Source organism: Nanorana parkeri, unplaced genomic scaffold (assembly GCF_000935625.1).
Source record: "Nanorana parkeri isolate BGI_ZX_2015 unplaced genomic scaffold, ASM93562v1 scaffold145, whole genome shotgun sequence".
Lineage (NCBI taxonomy): Eukaryota > Metazoa > Chordata > Amphibia > Anura > Dicroglossidae > Nanorana > Nanorana parkeri.
Genome location: NW_017306413.1, coordinates 1,706,570 through 1,727,215, shown reverse-complemented (window position 1 = coordinate 1,727,215; position 20,646 = coordinate 1,706,570). Strand labels below are relative to the sequence as shown.

Sequence of the window (20,646 nt, the reverse complement as noted above, 5' to 3'; positions counted from 1 at the left end):
ATTGGCTCGTGGCTTCTCACTGCAGAGAGAAGTGACTGTCAGGGATGCCCCCTCCCCGTCGCTGTTTCTCCAGTACTATTGAAGGGACAGACAGAGGCAAAGCCAGCTGTCAATCAGACAACAGGGTGGATCCCGACAATATTATTGGTATCTTTCCCGACTGCAGCGTGGCCCTGCACTGTGAGCAAATAGCAGGCAGTAGCCCACTATATGCTGCGTTTGGGTCATAGGAGGACATAGATAGATAGATGTGTTCATTATTGTGCTACTTCTCTTGTTACTGTCCAGTCACAAGCTGGGAGAGGAACCTGTACGTGTAACTTAATGCAGCAGAGAAAGATCCGGTCTACTGCCCTGAAAGTTGTACATCCTTCCCTATTGCATTTTACAATGTCATGTGGGAATCTATCAGTTGGCCAGCATGACATCCACATTGTGGTATGGTTTCTATCCCCAAACTTGTTTGGAGATATTCAGACAACTTTCCAGAGGGTCATTGGAGGCCCTTTGAAATTTACTAGTATGCTGTGAAAACAATGGTGTCTAATAACATAAATTGAACCAAGTTCCATGTTTTGTTAGAAAGCACCGGTACACTTTAATCACAGATGCAACTGCACTGAAACATTGGCAGCTATACCATTCAAACTGAATGGTAACACTTTTCATATACTGTATATGCTGTCCTACACAGAAATTAATTTTCACCTATCTGACGAGGTGTAAATAACTGGGAATTTGAACATTCTTATCTTGTCTTTGTTGCTCAGCTAATGGAACCATCTTAATTAATTTCAAAGAATAGCAAGCAAATGTACAGGCGTTACCCATGTGAGCATGTAAACATCTCCATTAATGCAGGTGACATCAATGCTGGGTTGTTTTTTTCCAATGTAATTTGAAACAGATTTTAGCAGATATGTGAAGACAGATATTACTGAAGATACTATAAATACAGAGCATTTGTACTGAACATATGGCAATTAAAATGTGCAAGACCAATAAGTGTGCAAAAGTGCATCAACAACAGGGAACCAGATTTTATTTTACTGCATTCAGATTAGTAAAAGATGAATTCTGATTCTTGCATTAATTTGCTGTACATTGATTTTAATGATTGTAGGTCAATTTTATTGTATAGTCATAATGGTAAAAGTACACTAGGGGGTTGATGTATAAAATTTCCACCTAGCCATATGCTGTGTAAATGCCGTTCACACAGCATTCCCGACACTAGGAATCTCCTATGCCCCTGGCTCCATCTAGTGGCTGGAATTTCCTATGCACCGCAATTCCATGTAGTACGGAACGGCCGGCGCTTTATAAACAACTGCTAGGTATTAACAAATTTATAATTAAGTTGTTTTCCACAGAGCATCTTTTTTGATTACTTAGCAAAGTAATTAACAATAACTGAGTAAGTGAAACTGTGTTACCAGAAACATAATAATCTGGTCCTTTCTGTTAATAAAACTGTAAACATTTATAATTTTAAGGATCTCTTTGATTTAGACTTTCTCCAGATATTTTTATTTATTTCAGCAACGGCACACAGATTGTGCACGGCAACTATTTTGGGGGCACCTGTCCTTTCTCTAACTTACCTGTGGTCTTGAAAAAGGGCAAGACCCACAATACGGTTGCACTATAATACATATATACAATTGCACCAAGGAAGAGACCTGGGGTACATGCACTCAGTGTCTGTCACTTGCAACATCTATGCTCTCAGATGTGGAGCATTCCGGCACTTGGCTGAGGGTCATACCCCATGCATGGGACACCAAGATTTTTCTGAAATCCTCAGACAGTCCTGTGGAATTCAGTACAGCTAGGAGGTATGCCCTTTCCTCTGGTTCCATTAGCCCTCACCAGACACCCCCAGCTTGGCCAAAGTCTGTCATAGTTGTAGTTTGTTTAGCTGATACACTATTGCATCTCAATTATAAGATGGTCCCTGTACAAAGATATGCACATTGACATAAGTCCATTCAGTAGCCGGTGTAGCCCCTTCCACCCTAAGTGGAGTGGCTCTTTAAATTTAGTGTTGCTGGAACTGTAATCACTCCGGCTAATTTGTAGTTTGTGATCATTTGGTCATTCCTAGGTGCTAGGTCATTCCTTCTCTGCTATTACCTGCCCCTACCTGTAGGGGGGTGTGACCCTGCCACAGAGTGGGGCAACCAATAGGAGAACATTGGAATTGTCTATGCCTCGCCAGCCCATCACTAGGAGTTTCATGGCCAGTGGTGCATGCTGTGGAAGTGCATAAATACTCAGGAATTGTCATGTGCTCAGGGCAGTCTGCCCCAGGCCTAGCCTGGGGGTAGGCTGTACAAGGTTGGGGAAGCTGACTAGGCCTCAAGCCAGGGGGAGGCCACATGTGGACCCGGGAAGGGCCTGGAACTATCTGGGAAGGAGAAATAGAGGAGTCCTTTGATTACTGGAGGTGCCAGTAAGGCCAGGATGGCAGAGACCTCAGTAAAAAGTCTGGTGTCTCTCCCAGGGAGAATCTCAAGTGCATCCTCTATCCAGCTGTGGTTCTGTTACCCAGTGTCATCTTCTGATCATATTCTCTGATCTATTCCTGCACTGTGGAAGCTAGAAGGAAATTGTGAGTCTGGAGTCTATTTATGTAATTGATGTCGGTAGCCCTATGCCCTCTCTCGCAGTTTTGGCTGTTCTACATTAAAGCATTGAAAAAGTACTTAAAGTGACTTATATCCCACAACCTGGCTGAGAATTCATCCCTGGGAGTGAAATGTTTGTCCTCCCTGCCTCTGGGGTACCTCACATGCCTTTGGGGGTCAGGGGGGCCCTACACCAGTCTTTGTGCTGACATCCTGTTTGCTATCTAATGTCTACAACCTACTTCAATCTATAAGCTCTGTAAACGCATAAGAATGTACATATTCCTTAAACAAACAGAATATCTTCAAATTTGTTGAGTCAGAGGGCATCATATTTCCATCTCTTTAATGCCATATTTAAAGTTCATAAAAATCACTCATAAGAAATTATCACTTTACTAAGTGTTTACTGATGTGTCAGGGTAAATGTAGGCTCGCTAAATGCTAATGAAGGTTGATGAGTTAAAAGAGGGCATAAGATCTCATTTCATCAGCAGATAATATGCAGACGTGATTTAGACTTTGATTTACAAGCAGTTTTTAATTAAGGATGGGAGTGCAGGAGATGGTGGAAGGAAACCAGGGTGCACTGGAGCGCATTAGGATTGTTAATTTAGACAAAATTTAACCTAATGGGCTTATTTAATAAGACAAAGAGCTATGGCCAGTAATCCCTAGTAACCAGTCAGAATTCAGCGTTCCCTGGTGACTACGGTAAAGGGGAATCTGGTAGCTGTGTGTAACCACAATTTGCAAATTATTTTATTTTTTTGTACCATTAGCTAAGCCCATAATGAAAAGTGAAAACACTGCCAATGCCAACCAATCATATTCCAGGTTTCATTTTTGTTAGTGCAAGTTGCAGAATAAAAGCTATAACTTGTTTGGTTGCTATGGACAGCACCTCTGCTTTGCCTTCTATACAGACACGTAAGGAATCCCACAGTTTGTCAGATGTTTTTGAAAAAAAATCATTTTTTAAAAGTTATAACGGAAAGTAATATTACTTAAAAGGTCAACATCATGGGGGTGATTTACTAACCTAAACACACGCACGCACTAGGTGCGTGTGATTTTTACACAGCAAAACGTATTTATCAACCAAAAAGTCTCTAAAAACATATTTCCACTAATGCCATATATGGAAAAATCATGCACATGATGCATATATAATGCTGCTTCACAGTTTAGACAAAAATGGTTAACTCATGCATTTACATTCCTGCATTCATCAACGCAAGCAACACAACATAGAGCTAATTTACACAACATCACCTTGCAAATTCATGCAGGGCTTTGCACAACACACCTGCTGGGTGTGCACACACTACAAAGGTGTTTAGATTCCACCCATAGATCATGCTGGGAGGGAACACACTACAGAGGTGTATACATGTTCATGGTGTGTTTATAAGTTTAGTAAATCAACTCCTATGTGTCATTGTGATTAGTGTGGCTTTACATCGCTAGACAATGTGATTGACGCTGAATTTATATTGGGGGAGATTGTTTATTTATTTTTTCACTTTTTAAAAAATGAGGGGGTACTTTGTATCCCATATTCATTCTCCTGGGGGGGGGCTCCTTACCAGGTACCTTCCAAATGTTGAAGGCATGTGGCCTGGTTTGGTTTGGGGGACTTGCTTGCTGACTCCCCCCCCCCTCAAATTCCTGGTCCCCCTCCTGCAAACCCTCATCTACCTTTTGGGGGACAAAATCTGAAAGTCCCCCCCTAGAACAAGGGAGATCAAAGATATCTGCCCCCCCCCACCCTTCCAGATAAATGGGTACAGAGTACATAGCACCCCTTGTTACTCATTATTTAAAAAAGTGTAAAACAGTAAGCCCTCATTCACACGAGCAACGGGCGGCATGTACAGATCCGTGCTGCATGCACGGACCGTATCGGGCCACTCCCGGGAAGAACAGGTGCTGCGTGTGTTATTACACGCAGCAGCCTGTCCTTCTCAATGGGAGCACGTGGCTGTACACCGCCCTACACTCACCTGACCTGCACGTCTGTATGGGTGCGGGTGTCCCTGCTCACCCCAATCCATCCTGTCAGCGTACGAGTACGGACACCCTCGCGGTCGTGCAGGTCGGGTGAGCGTAGGGTGGCGTACGGCCGTGTACTATCATAGAGAAGGACAGGCTGCTGCGTGTAATCACATGCAGCAACTGTCCTTCCCGGGAGTGGCCTGATATGGCTGTGCACACAGCACGGATCTGTACGGGCTGCCCGTTTCTCATGTGAATGAGGGCTTAATAAAAACACTCAAACTCTAAAAACAGTCCTTTATTATAAAATAAATAAATGAAAAAAAAAAACAATGTTCCCTGATGTAAATCCAACGTTAATCATGTCTTCCGGTGATGTAGATCCACAGCAATCTAGATGACCCGCTACCTACCTAACAATGTTGACCCATGTGCACGGCGATCTGCTGGATGATGTTCCTTTGGTGCCACTCCCATCACAAGGAATAGATTCTACCGGGCTGGTGTAACAATGAATAGAGCAGGGCAATTATCTTACAAACCCTCTATGCACCCCAACTTAGTACCCCCTGCCTCCAGGCTCCATATCAGCTGCTTGGGCTGCTGTGCCTATATTTGCCACCGGTGGCATAACAACAGCCATAGCAGCCCACATGGGTTTCCAGTATAGAAGGGTTGAAGTCAGAACCCAGGATCCTCTAGTCACAGATCCCCCTCCTTGCAGTTAGAAGCATTTGCTTATCTATATTAGCAGTGTACAGTTATTGCTCTCTGAACTTATGCTACAGACTGAAATTAACCCTGTATTTAAACCTCTGTTAAAATCTCATAAGAGGGCTGAGGTTTGTAGTTCTACAAAAAAAAGTTTAATGAAGCTAGAGTTTAAAGAAGTTTGTATTAGGTTTGAAGAATAGGTGTGTATAATATATAAAATATTTAGCATAATATAAAATATTATTAAGGCTATTATTATTAGCACTGCTTTAATTTTTATCTGTAGCACTGCCCCGTTGTAGTGTACTAACTATGCTGACAATTCTGTTGCTGCGTGTCCTTGATACATACTTCATGTTAGGATCAAAAACACATATGTCATTGATCAACGACAATGACACAATGACACACATTGTCACAGTGGAAACAAAATATTTTAATAATGTTTGCTTTTTCCTCTAATTCGCACAAAATGAATGTTCACAGAGTTTTGCAGCGTGAATGGTTTTGTGAATTGTTTATAAATATAATTCCTGATTTTAGAGTAACAGTGGGGGCATGCTGGGCAATGAAAAATCAATTATATTACAAATAGTTTAAATTATTGTATTATAAATAATTTTACATTTCACCCCCAAGGTCTTCCTTGTGTGGGGAGTGGGGAGGGGAGAGGGGAAAGGGGTGGTCTTTTTTTCCTTATTTTTTTTAAATAAATGGGTGGGAGGATAGTGGGTGCAGTGGGAGTGGGTCTGGTGGTGTTTTATCTTTGTATGCTATTGGTTATGTCTATGTGTCTATTGTTAAAATGTTCAATATTAGAAAAATGAATTAATACAGTAGTAGGAAATGCACACATCCGTGTGCTGTTTAAAGAAAAAGGGTTCATGTTTGGTTTTGGCTGCATTGTGGTATGTTGACAGCTCATTCAGTATTAATTGGCTGTCATAGCACAATGCATGTTAATGTTCATCATTTTTTAATTCCATTTATTATATGATAAAAAAATAATAAATGTTGTAGCTCTGCCCTGTACCACTGTAGTAATGAGTAATTTTTTCTGTTTGCAGAGAGGGCCCCATAAAAATTTTGCTATGGGGCCCTGTGATTTGTAGTTACGGCCCTGGTTGCCACATTTATCATTTTGAAACTGCAGATTGGAAGATGGGGCAGGAGTCTGAGCATCACACAAATGTGTAGAGTTCTCATGTAGGTTGTTTAAATAAAGTTAAAAAAAAGAATAAGCATTGTTTAACGAACTTTTAAATTTAAGTATATAAAAAGGAAACCCCCGAGCCTCCTCTACTTTTTGATGAGCATTAGCTTTTGATTTTTTAAAACCAAAGTCTCCAGAATAAGGCTGACGAAATCTGAGAGCACCATATTCCTTTCAGCTAGGAGAAGGCTTGTTAAATACTCTTTTATAACCCTCATTAACTAGAAAAGACAGCAATGATTAGGCAAACATAACATCAAAGAGAAGGGGGTGTCCCATTTCCAGCTCATTTTACAATGGTTTGCAAGCAAATACATTTTAATGCTAGCTATATGTTCCTTCAGATACTGTTAGCATATGTGACAATTAAGACCACTGCCAATTAATAACTCCGCAGAGCCATTAAGAAAGCCTAAAGGTTGAAGGTCTTCATTTGATTAATGGTTACAGCAAAGAAAAAAAATATTTATTAAATAATATTGAAATTAAGTATGAGAGTGAATCAAAATATGTGAGGGGCTGACTATAAACCTTGGAATGGATGAGGTGAATATTGCTGCTGAAGAAGATAAGGATAGGATGTATATCTGTGTGTGTTTTCAGGACAATGTGAAGCTATTTTAATCCAGGTAATTGATTAAAAAAATGACATTACATATTTTAATCCTGCTACAGAACACTTTTCCCCCCTGCTATGGGGATACGGTGCTTCCCCATAAATACAGTAGAGCGAGTAAGTGTTGTCACCTTAAGACAGGACAAGAAGTATCTTTTTTGCAGGATCACCAGGTGAAAATAAAGGGAAAAAAGCCTTAAAAAAAAAAAAAGACAAACTAATACCATGTCTAAGGATTGGTAAGGTGCTGCAATATATTACATGTTGTTCTTTACACTTTATTTGTTTTAGAGAAAAAAGACAAATTACAAAAATAAATTGTCAGGACCGTGACTGCAGAGATATCGACCTACTGCTAAACTGTTAAGCCCCATTCACATTGAGCGATTTATCGCGCGGTAATTCCCGCGATATTGCCCTCCAATGCATTTCAATGGGGCAAAGGGTCCTGCTGTCGCGGGTCGTGTGTCGCTACAGCAGGACCCTTTTTGGAGCGGATTTAGCTGCGATTCAAGCTTGCTCAATGCAAGCTTGAAAGCGATATCGCGCGGCAAATCTCGCGATGTCGCGCAATATGCAAATCGCGCGACATACAATGGTTTGCAAGCAAATACATTTTAATGCTAGCTATATGTTCCTTCAGATACTGTTAGCATATGTGACAATTAAGACCACTGCCAATTAATAACTCCGCAGAGCCATTAAGAAAGCCTAAAGGTTGAAGGTCTTCATTTGATTAATGGTTACAGCAAAGAAAAAAAATATTTATTAAATAATATTGAAATTAAGTATGAGAGTGAATCAAAATATGTGAGGGGCTGACTATAAACCTTGGAATGGATGAGGTGAATATTGCTGCTGAAGAAGATAAGGATAGGATGTATATCTGTGTGTGTTTTCAGGACAATGTGAAGCTATTTTAATCCAGGTAATTGATTAAAAAAATGACATTACATATTTTAATCCTGCTACAGAACACTTTTCCCCCCTGCTATGGGGATACGGTGCTTCCCCATAAATACAGTAGAGCGAGTAAGTGTTGTCACCTTAAGACAGGACAAGAAGTATCTTTTTTGCAGGATCACCAGGTGAAAATAAAGGGAAAAAAGCCTTAAAAAAAAAAAAAGACAAACTAATACCATGTCTAAGGATTGGTAAGGTGCTGCAATATATTACATGTTGTTCTTTACACTTTATTTGTTTTAGAGAAAAAAGACAAATTACAAAAATAAATTGTCAGGACCGTGACTGCAGAGATATCGACCTACTGCTAAACTGTTAAGCCCCATTCACATTGAGCGATTTATCGCGCGGTAATTCCCGCGATATTGCCCTCCAATGCATTTCAATGGGGCAAAGGGTCCTGCTGTCGCGGGTCGTGTGTCGCTACAGCAGGACCCTTTTTGGAGCGGATTTAGCTGCGATTCAAGCTTGCTCAATGCAAGCTTGAAAGCGATATCGCGCGGCAAATCTCGCGATGTCGCGCAATATGCAAATCGCGCGACAAACGCGCGATTTGCATATCGCACAGTGGGAACGGGGCCTTAGGGTTGCCAAAAAGAGACAGTGGGCATACCTAAGCAGCATAAGCCTACAGCCAAAGGGACACCACTGAGCTGGTTGAGCTAGGGAACTGCACCTGCAGAGTAGGAAGCACCCTTGACCACAAAGGAGTGGATGGGTCTCTTAACTTGGATTGGCGCTCACTGAAGTGCTGAGCAAGTGACATGGCATCCCCCAGGGAACGGATTCTAAGGGCCAGCTGGAATTCACCAGGGATCCCCTCATTCACCACAAATTCCCCTCACAAATTAATAGCCTCAATACTCTACACATTGCTACTGTGCTCTGTCATTACAAAACTCAGAATGCTGAACAAAAGCAGTGTCATGGGTGTACTTTGTATCAATTGTTTATTTGTCAAATAAGGATGTTATAGAACAAAATAAAAACAAATATGTAAAACAGATTTAAAAACTGTAAACTTAAAAGAAAGTTAATACAATTGATCTAAAACCATTATAGGTTCCCTTTGAGTGAAGAAGCTTAGCTTTTTTTTTTTTGTAAATCAGACTGGAGTTTTTTAATTCATTCTTTTGAAAAAAAAAAGAAAATAGAGTTCCATCACATTCAAATGTTCTTTTAGAAACATTTTTGCATTTTCTTTGTTCTTAGTGGATAAAAAGGTTTATATAATACAAACCTATAACATAATCATCACATAACAGGGGGACAAAAGCAAAGGAAAATGTCAGGAGACAACGATGCCTTAATGCATTAATTTTAAAACCTAAAGCACTGGCTTCCATTAATTTATTCCCACCTTAGTCTCTTTTCTGAATATTTAGAAGTTCACTTAATCCCTTGAAATGCCTATAATCTTGTTTCCCAATATTAAAGGCACAGGGTGATTAATGCTTTTATTGCAGTACTGGGAGAAGTATAAAATAAACATTTGTGTTTGGTTTATAATTGGCATTTCATCCACACAAAAAAACATTATTTGTTCAGTTGTTTTTTAAACTAAAAATGTATGTCACGATGATAATTGCATTCTATCCCATATTGTGAATAGAACTAGTAAATATAACTTTACCTTGTGGGGAAATGTTTTTCCTAAAAAATTATGCCCCCTATTTCTTGGAGAAAAGATAATGATCATTGAAGAGAACTTTGTACTTTTAAGGGTAATTATGCTATATGGAGATTATGTCCACATTCTGGTTTTGTTTTGGGAACAATATACCGACCATGTTGTTTCTGTGTGGTGCATATATAACTAGCCATTGCACATATTGCACTTGGATACAACAATGGAACTTAAGGAAAACATGTTTTGGTACAAATCCTTAGCATCACCTGGAATCTATTTTTTATCATTCTGTACAATGATTCTTGACTGCGTTCCATCTTTAATTTATACCATTTAAATTGTGTTTATATAGAAATGGACACCATTACTTTAGGCCTGGTTCACACCTGTACGTTTTGTAGCGCGTTCAACGCTCTACGAACGCTCTACAAAATGCTCAAACATGAAAATTCCATTGTTTTCTATGGGTATGGTTCACACCTTGCCGTATTTCAGCCCGTCTGAACGCGCTACAAAACGGCCTACGCCTGAAAAGGTACATGAGCTTCTTTGTGGTGTTTTTGTCACGTGTTTGCATTGGGATACAGCCAAGTAGCCCTCGGAAACGCGCGTTTGTCGCGCGTTTTTTCACCGCGTATCGCAGTAAAACGCGTGTCACGAAATGCGCGACAAACGCACATATTCGATACGCCTAGGTGTGAACAGATGTGAATAGTCTTATAAATAAGTGCTTGCTTTTTAACCTGCTGAAAATTTCCTGAAATGAAATCCAAGGAAAATGATAAGGTGTTATACTTATATTTGTGGTGACCCGTGTCTCTTACCACACATCTGTTCCAGCGCTGCAGCATCTCTCAAGCTATTCAGCAATTTACACTGTCCCTCACTGCATCTTGTGGTTCCATCTTCCAACCCCTAGGTCCTGCCATGACGTAGGGGGCGGCGGATGGAACCACAGCATGTAGCAGTGAACACAGACATCCTACGCTCCCAGAAGTGTTGAATGCCAAAGATTTTTAGAAAGGCTGCCCACAGGACCAGTAACCATCAACAATTTTTTTTTCACTTTAGGCTGTCCTAGATACAGAGTCTCATAAGCCTTTGGATACAAATTCTGGTCTTTTAGTGGTTTTCCAATTGTTCTGATATGCAGTGTTACCAATGAAGTGTCATTTTTCTCAGACTGCTATGTGAACAATATGGAGAAAAGTCCCGAATCCTGCCAACAAGCTAAAGTACATTTTTATAGTCCATTGCCAGGCTTGATAAATAAGCCCCAGGGCTCTTTATTATCCCACAATGAAGAATATTGATATCATTCTGACGTGCAGTTTTTCATTTGGGAAACATCAAGGTGACCCAGCTGGCTTTGACCAGCTTACAGATTGTTTCTGTAATCTTCCTTCAATATTAATCCATCTCACTCAACACAAACAGTGTTTCAACGGCCACGGAGCCCAGGCATTAATTAATATTCCAGTAACAAATAAGAAATATGGAGGCCTGATAATGAAAGTGGTTAAAAATGAAAAGGTATGAATGTCACTTTTTTATATTACCTAACACCTCCCACCATTGCAGGGACTTTTTCACAAAATATTTCACTCAATAATGTAAGTGTTAAATATATGGTGTCAGAATTTTGTAGCTGCTTGAGCTAATAGCACAATGTATAAAGAATGTATTTTCACCTTTTTGTCTGTAATGATCTGTTCATTTTCTGCTCTATACAGTTGCAGTTGTCTGCATTAAGAGTTGTTTTCTTAAATAACTTGAGTACAATGTGCAATAAGCCATCGCACAACAATACAAAGTAAATAAACGTTTAGCAGCTTACAGTGGTCAGATTAGTGACAATCAATATTTGATTGGTTGTTAGCATATACTATTGTGTCAGATAAGATTTTGAACTTGTATATTTCATAGTTTGTTCACACAGTAATAATGACATTCATACAAGTGGATTATACAGGCTAGTTCAAAACAGTAATCCTATCCAAAACATGTCAACAGTTGTAAATCATTATACTTTATCATTGTAACTGCACCTTGTTGCGCTGATCAGTCACTGCTCCCCATTGCAAGCTTTATCTTGCTATGCAGTACAGCCTCTAGGGCTGTGTAGTGAAGTTTTAGGCCTGGTTCACACCTGTACGTTTTGTAGCGCGTTCAACGCTCTACGAACGCTCTACAAAATGCTCAAACATTAAAATCCCATTGTTTTCTATGGGTATGGTTCACACCTTGCCGTATTTCAGCCCGTCTGAACGCGCTACAAAACGGCCTACGCCTGAAAAGGTACATGAGCTTCTTTGCAGCGTTTTTGTTGCGCGTTTCCATTGGGATACAGCCAAGTAGCCCTCAAAAACACGCGTTTGTCGCATGTTTTTTTTTTACCGCGAACCGCGGTAAAAACCCGCGTCACGAAACACGCGACAAACGCTCATATTCGATACGCCTAAGTGTGAACAGAGCCTTAAAGTGGCGGAAATGTTATGCAAGCTGGCGTGGGTGGTGGCCGAAGGTCATCATTACAGATAAGCAAACAGAGGACTGGAGGGAAAGGGGGTGAGGAGGGTTTTTTGAGTTAGTTTTTTGTGAAAAGGTGAACTTACCCTTTAAATGTCTAGGATGTTTGACTGGGCGCTGAATTAACCAATAGGTGGTACTGCAGGAGAACTCTGAGGTTCTGGATTGCCCAAGGCCCAAAGTCTAAAAAGCTGACTGGTATTCAGCAACATGCCCTGCAAGAAGTGATGCTACAGAATGGCTCCCAGGTTGCTGCCAGTGAAAATATTCAAGTTGGCATCTTTTTTTGACACTTGAAAATGAAATTCCTGACAAAAAAACCTGCCTTCTGTTTACACAATTTGGCCAATTTATGAAGCCTTTGTACAGTCCTGCCTCTACTTAAAGTAGTACTAAAGGTTCCAGGCTTTCTACTGAAATGAAACTGAGGGAGCCTGAAAACCAATCTCCAGAAAGTATTTTATTTCATCTGTGTGTAAATGTAATTACAGTTCTATTTTTTCACTGCCGCTGGGTCCAGATCCTAAAACATTATCTCTAAAATTCTGGGTAGAGGTGCTCACTCTTTGCTTACATCACATAAAGCCTGTACTAGGGACAGGGCAGCCTCAAGCTGTGCAGTCAATCATTCACTTGGAGGAGGGAGAAGAAGCACAGGGAGGAGAGTTGCATTACATCCTACAGACACAGGCAGAAGAAGGCGTCCATAGTGCCAGCCAGAGCGCAGATGCAAAGGTGTCTCCCTTGGAACCCTGTAAGGCAGGGGCGGACTGGGCCGGGGGGCAGGGTGGCAATTGCCCCCCGGGCCTCTCTGATGCCATAGCTGATGGTATTCTGCATTGTTGTGTAATGTATTTTTTGGAATTGTAGTTCTCTATAGCCAATGCCATTCTGCAATGCTGTACAATGTATTTCTGAGTTAGTGGCAGAACTACCAGGGTCGCAGCAGTCGTATACGCGCACAGCCCTGACGTGGCATCCCTCCACTACCAGTGTGCTTTACATTTCCTAAACCGATAAATACATTCACACTACTGTTACAAGGATGGCAAAAGTGGCAGGCAGGGGCGGGGAGAAGGCGGGGAAGAGGCAGAGCGGGAGGGGGGCCAAGTCGCTTCACCATGGGCCTCTGGGTTGTACTTGCCCCCAGGGCTAAAAGTTGCCAGTCAGCCCCTGCTGTAAGGGGCAGGAGACACCTGAAACCCAAACCAGGAAAGAGCATTTTCAAATGGAGAAAGAAAATCAACCACAATGCTGAAAAGCAAGGCATAGGGCAGTGATTGTAGGTGCTTAGGTCTGCAGTAATTTTAATTAATGTTACTTTAATTTTTTTCACCACTGTATTTGACATACTTCACTGTAATTGTTATTGTAGAAAACACACATGCCTTTGTATCTACACAGTTTGGACAATTCTACCTGGGTAGGTTAAACCTAACCTTGCTGCTGGTCATTTTTTACCGAAGTGTCTCTGGGGGGGAAAAAATTAAGTGAAAAAAGAATAGTAGCAAGCAAAAAGAAAAATGCCCTGTAAAAAAACACATGCAGTCTGTTATCATGGTAGTGGTAATGCATAGAAAGACTGCAGGACAGCAGCAGCATTAAGATCAGTGGCGTACCATAGAGGGGCAAGGGGGCTATCTTTGTACATCGCCAAGACCAGATGGATTGACAATGCAGGCTGCATGTTGACTACTTATAGAGCACTAGCTAGATAATCCACTCTGAATGCTAGCGAACTGCTCAAACAGTGTCCTGTTTGATGCTGCAAGACTCCTCAGAACCAGGAGAAAGCAGCATGGTACTTGTGCAGTGCTACTCAGGTAAATGTACAGCTACACTCTGCTCCCACTGACTGACCACCGATGAATGGGTGGGGGGGCGGGGCAATAACCAATAACCACCAATAATAATAGTAATAAGGGCACAATGACCAGAAAATGCTTTCCTATCACAGATAAAGCACATTGTGAATATAGCTGCTATGACCTCACCCCGGTATTGTGAGGGGGTTGTTTATCCAAAGGTCCTCCTTTGGCCCTTCTAAGCCACCTGACCTAAGTTCAAAGGCTAAGCAGTGCATTACAGTTAAAGAGAGTTCAGTCTGATTAATTCCTGTGTTAATTCACCAGGGCCACCTTGAACGCACAGGGTTTGTCTTGAACTCTTGGTGGTGGTGAAATCATGGTGGCATTGAACCCAAACCTCATCTCTACTTCCATTTATTCCTTGAGATTTTGTGAGGAGAAAACTGTCCTATATTGCTTTCACTGTATTGGGAAGGTTGGATACCCCACAGAGACAAATCAAACCCTTTTTTATCAACATTCTTTTAACCAATGATTTAACCTAGGAAGAATATCACCCTTTACAGCAGTGGTTCTCAACCTGTGGGTCGCGACCCAAAAGTGGGTCGCAACCCACAGTTGAGGGGGTCCCCATGTGCCTTGTGCTGCTCTAGGTAAGAGGCTCCTCAGCCTTCTCCTAGCATGGCAGTGTCAGTTCTCCTAGATGGCGCTGCAGCATCAGCGACCGAAGAGGATCAGAGAGAGGAGACTAGCCACCTGAGAGCCCGCATAGGCTCCCGAGAGCCCACACAGATACTAGTATTGGTGCATCACTAGATTTTATGGTTGGGGGGTCACCACAACATGGAAAATGTTACCAAGGGGTACCCCGGCCATAGAAAGGTTGAGAACCACTGCTTTACAGCCATCAAATGCATGGCAGTTTGAACATCTTCAGGAGAGTTATCATCAACAGCCCCCCACCACCACCACCACCACCACGTCCTTGCACATAATAGGTTTGGTGGCAATTGGTCAACATTTAGTGTTGGTCATTTGACATCTATTGTATCTGAGCAGCAAGCATTATGTTGCTGATGCGTATGTAGGCTGACAGGATTCCCTCTTGAATTACATTGTAACAACTTATAATGGTGCAATTAATTATTCTGTACAGTTGTATTGCTGTAACAGATGTATGCCCAACACATGGTCAGCGAAGCAGATAAGAGCTGATTATTCCGTTTTAAAAGAGGTTGCTGGTGACCCTGATTTAAAGAACGTGACAAATCCACAGTGATGAAATAATAGAAATAGTTCAATGTCACATATACTATTTTCTGGTATGTGAAATAATAATAACTGTTTAATTAAGTAAAAGCAAAGTTCAATTTAAAGGTAAGCCTTCACCACCCAAGGCTTTATAAGCAGCACTCTTATGCAGCATTGTTTTATTTGTTACTGTCCATTGGCCAACAATGTTAAAGTGCTAGTAAAGCATTTAGCTTTGAATTCAGTTTCCATAGTGATCTGCAGCAGTTTAAACCTTTAGGCAGAGAACTAGTTTATGAATATATACAGAGAAAATTAAGGTGTTCATAGCAGCCAATGAGGGCTGTTCATAGCAGCCAATTGGATTACTTGTTTTTTTCAGAGCAAATAAGAGATAAAACATATGCATGTGCTTTATAAGTAAATATCAAAGTTGAAATGGTGGATATTGGCTGAAGAGGATCCCTGGGCAAAGAAAACATTTGAAGTATTTGTTTCATATCATGTTCCTCCTCACATGCCCCTAATTTCTTGCAAGGGCAACTCTAGTCCACCCCCATCACTAATGCAACCTTTTCCTAGATGCAAGATCCCTAAAGCATCTTGACTGGGTTCTGGTCCTCTTTTCTAAGCAAGGAATTCTCCATGTTTGGAAAAAGTGCCTGTTTGGCATCTGGAAACGTCTCATTTATATATGAAGGATAATGCAATTTTACTGGGTGGAGTATTCTGATATAGAAGTCCTTTGTGCAGACACTGTGTGATACGAATAACTGTGGTTATATAGCGGCAAATATGGTAATATGCATAAAACACACAAGCTATTGTGGCAATGCTTGCATAACACACTACCAATAATGGCAATATGTTGGTGACACACTGACAATTATCAGAATACATTGGCAACAACTGTGGGCAACCCTGGCAGCAGTGACAGCAAGTAGGCAACAAATGTGCGTAATACTGCGGCAATCATGACTATACTTGGGCAACAAATAGGCAATCCTGACCTTACATAGGCAACCAATAAAAACAGTGACACTTTACATGAGCAAACAGGAAGTCCTGACTAGTAATGAGCAAACCAAAGTTCAGTTTGCTTGTCCACAATGTCTACATTTGCCGAACAAAAGAAAGAATCCGCAAACCCCATTGAAGTCTGTGGAAGCCAATTTTCTTTTCTGCCTTTTTTCAAGGCCAATTTGGAGGCTTTTGGGAAAAAAGAGAGAATGGGTATCTGTGCACTGGCATTGAGGACATGTACCAATAAAAAAAAAAGCCTATAGTTTAGTGGGACGTAGTTTTTTAACATCTTAAAGGGCAGTAAAAATACACAATACCTTGAGATAACATAAAACCATTCTTGGGGGGATGGTAAGTAGCTCACATGTAGGATGTACTATTTTTTTTTTTGCTTGGGTACCCCTTCTAAATTCATACTAGACTCCTATCAATGATAGGGCTTTTGAATGGATTTTGCGCCACCCCAATAAATATATATATTTTTTTAACTGGGGTCCCCCTCCAAATCCATACCAAGGATAAGGATGTGGTATGGATTTTGGGGGAAACCCACATTTTTTTTTGTTATTCAAGATATGTGTTTAAAAACTATTCCAGGGGGTACTTAGAAAAATAGAGAGCCCAGTCTTACTGATATGGGCAGCCTACATCGCATAAGTAATTTTATAGTTGGACCATAATTTTACTATTTTAGTTTAATTTGCAATCACATTTTGTTATGTTCTCACTTATGTAATATTAATTTTTCACTGTTATCCACATTTTGTGCATTCTAGTAAAGCTAAATATTGATTAGCTTCCTTTTACCTTGTACTTTATGACTCTAACCATATGAATACGCCAGTACATCACTTAGTTAGTAAAGGAACATTAGTAGTCCATTTAGATTGATTTCTACCAGCTTTATTGGTTTTTTCAGGGTTCCATACTTTTAAACTCATTCTCACTGCAGGATTTAACTATTCATTATATTCAGGTTAATGATATTCATATATCTATTGCACACTGTGGCACATACGTATGTATTTCAGATGTATACATAAGAAAATTGTTTCCTTGGTAATATTCAGAGTTATTTAACTCATACTGGTACTGGTTAAGATCCTCACCTGACCCTGGGTCCCATCCAATATAGGGACAGCACAAACCTTTTTTTGTTATAAATGGTTCTTACATACGTATGTTTTCATGCTGAATGGGCAGGTTTTAGGATGTCATAATTTGTATTTGAATGATTTTATAGGTTAGGGCTGTTGACTTGTTTTAAACTAAGAAATTTTGTTTGCTTTATATGTATTATAGGGATGCACCAATACTGATACTAGTATCGGTATCGGTGCCAATACTGAGAATTTGGGCGAGTACTCATACTCGGCCAAATGCTCTGATACTTACACCTGATACCAGAACTTTCATTCAGAGGGAGATTTTGTAAGGGAATTTCCCCTTAGCTTAGTGATTGTTGTTTAATGACAGTTCAGTGTCCCCAGGTCATTTGGGGACACTGATCTGCCATTACTACTGGGCAAAGCCAGCCATGACATCACAGCTGGCTGCGCCCAGCTGAACAGCCGCCCACGGCTGGCCGTTCGCCCCGCTTCGGCTGACACTTTGGCTCAGTCGAGCCGAAGCAAATGCCTTCGGCTCGGCTGAGCCACTCAGCCGCCTTCAGGTGCTGTACGGGCTATACTGAATAGCGCGTACAGCAGCCCTTAGGTTCGACTGAACCGAAGGGCTCCCCCAACTGAAGCTAGCCGAAGGATCAGCCGAAGCTACGGCTGGATCCTTTGGCAGCTTTGTGGATAGACCCCTTAATAATTTGTATGATAGTTTTTGCCCATGGTTAGCACTCAGATAGGTACAGTATGATTTGTTTAGGATGGAGTATTGACACTGACATTATCTAGCTAGATAGTTAGCCATGTGGTTACCCAGGCCAGAGGGAACCCCATTACTGAATAGCTAGATTCTCCAATATTCAAGAGTTCCCTGGTACAGTATGGTAATTTGGTGCTGCTCTAGCTATGCAAAGGGGTTGATTTACTAAAGGTGAATAGGCTGTTAATTTTGCAAGGGAATTTTCCTTCCGCTTATTGAATGGGGTTAAACTCTTTTTTTCCTTGCATGTGATTGGGTATTCTTTGCAAAGTAAATTTTCACGACATTCACTAAGCAATGGGAAAATTCCACTGCAAATATAAAGGGTCAAAACATCAACTCAGAGCTTCTGTTTTAAAATGTATTTTAATTGATAGAAAACAGGAGAAACTGTTATTTTCTTTTTATCTTCTACTTTAATTTCACCTTGTTTGCCCTTTAAAAGTAAGCCACCTATGTTAATTTAATACAAAGCTAGGTGTTATGTACCGACAGGTAACAGAAATAACATTCTGCAAAAAATAGAATGTGTAAATTTGCCAGTTTTATCTATATTTGCTTTAAAAAAAAACTCCACACGAAAGGATTTCTGTTCTCTGAATCCGGCAGACTTGGTCAAACATTAGCTTCTGCTCTTTCCTGAACTTCTGTTGTGTCATTACGCTGAATGATGTTTCATAATTATCTGCTTAACACTACATATAATAATCCTGCTCTGCCGAGTGCAAAGGGCAAGAGAGAGAGAGAGAGAACCGTGAAGAGACTAGCGGTAGTTAAGTGGTAGATGTGTTACAGAAAGTAAGGCCCCTGTATATTTGCCTTCCTGTGAACCCTCCCATAGATCTTTGCTGGAAACACACTGTGCAAATTCACCGCAGTTACATTTTATCATTTGTTACCAGTATTCAACTCCTTATGAAGCCAGTAATTATTCAAGTAGACTTTCCGCTCAAAAGAATACAGAGATGCTCTTTGAAATTCAACAATGCAATGAAAGAGCAGCACATTGGTGACCAATGGCTCCCTCTAGTGGACATAGAAGTACAGGCTTTCGTAGAATGAAGACAATTCTCAACACTTCATAGAGCTGCTTACCTCTTTTGTTAGTTACCCTCTAAATAAATTACATTAAAATGAAAACAGTGACCAGGGAAAGAGAAAGCTACAGCAATACATTTTAAGCCTTTGTTGTTCTTGCCTCAATATTACTACACATCTAAGTACTACCATCCTTACTGTTATCTTGCAACATCAGTAGGTGTTTATTCAAATAGGAGGCACATCATACATTGGTATCAACATAATGTTCTTGTCTGATGCCAGTGTATGATATGCCTCTCATTTCAATAAACAGTCATACATAAATTTAAATGCATTCTTCGTAATGGGACAGGACAATAGCCGAGAAACATTGGTGTTGGTTTTGCATTCAGTGAGACCTGTATTGGGATCTCCCGTGCAGCAGTGGATGACCTTATTCACAAAGAATGTAGTTGAGCTAATTCCAGGCAACAAGTGAAACAATGCAGTTTATCTTAAGGAGACATTGTCATCAAAATTGTAGGTAAAAGCACAGACAATTCAAGTATTTTAAATGGTTACTTGCAGTGTTTTTCTTTTCCATAAATTATTTTCTATTCACTTGCAATGTGCCTTTGAACTTCCCAGGAAAATTGACAAGTCAGTTCCCTACCACAGTCCCCTTCCTCTTGCATGTCATAGCCCTTTTCTTCTTTGCAAGAGTCTAATTAATCTCTGTGCTGGTTTAACTCCTCTGCCACCCCCCCTCACCTCTATACATAACCTATTTTGAGGGCTCTGAGTCTGCTGGGGCTGGAAACATCACATCCAAAATGGCGGCGCCCAGCAGAAGTCTCAGGGCTTTTGAATGTGTGCACAGGGGAGGCTTTTACAGTTTGCATAAATTATGTTAATTGCACATATGATCTTATGGTGAGATTTTTGGTGAAATAAAAAATGACAGGGTCTCAGAAAGATCAATCAGTTTTATACGATCTACTGCGGCCAAAATTTACAGTTCACCTCACAGGGTCATTGAGAGTGTAATTGCTAAACATGCTGCTTCTTGTGTCACCAGCCACATTCATGCTTCCAAAGCAAGTTGGACTCTGATTAGTGGATTGGAGAAATGTCTACATACTGGCATGTTTTACAACAGGTGCTCTGTATGTAAGAGACAGATAGGAGCCAGCAGTGGAGATGTTTGGGAATAGCTCTCCTGCATCACCAGCAGGGATTTTCAGATTCTCAGATCACCAGATTGCTAAAATAAAGGGAATTGAGTGGACCGGTGCACCACAGCAAAGCCTTAATGAAACACTTTAAGCAGATAGTGTCCAAATACAAGACAGACGTATATTCTTATTTAAATA

General features: G+C 40.7%; 1 protein-coding gene across 1 annotated transcript in view; it reads left to right on the top strand.

Moving 5' to 3' along the window:
• ADARB2 (adenosine deaminase, RNA specific B2 (inactive)) overlaps positions 1-20,646 on the top strand; it is a 450,356-nt gene that overhangs the window by 309,135 nt on the left and 120,575 nt on the right. The window lies entirely within an intron of this gene.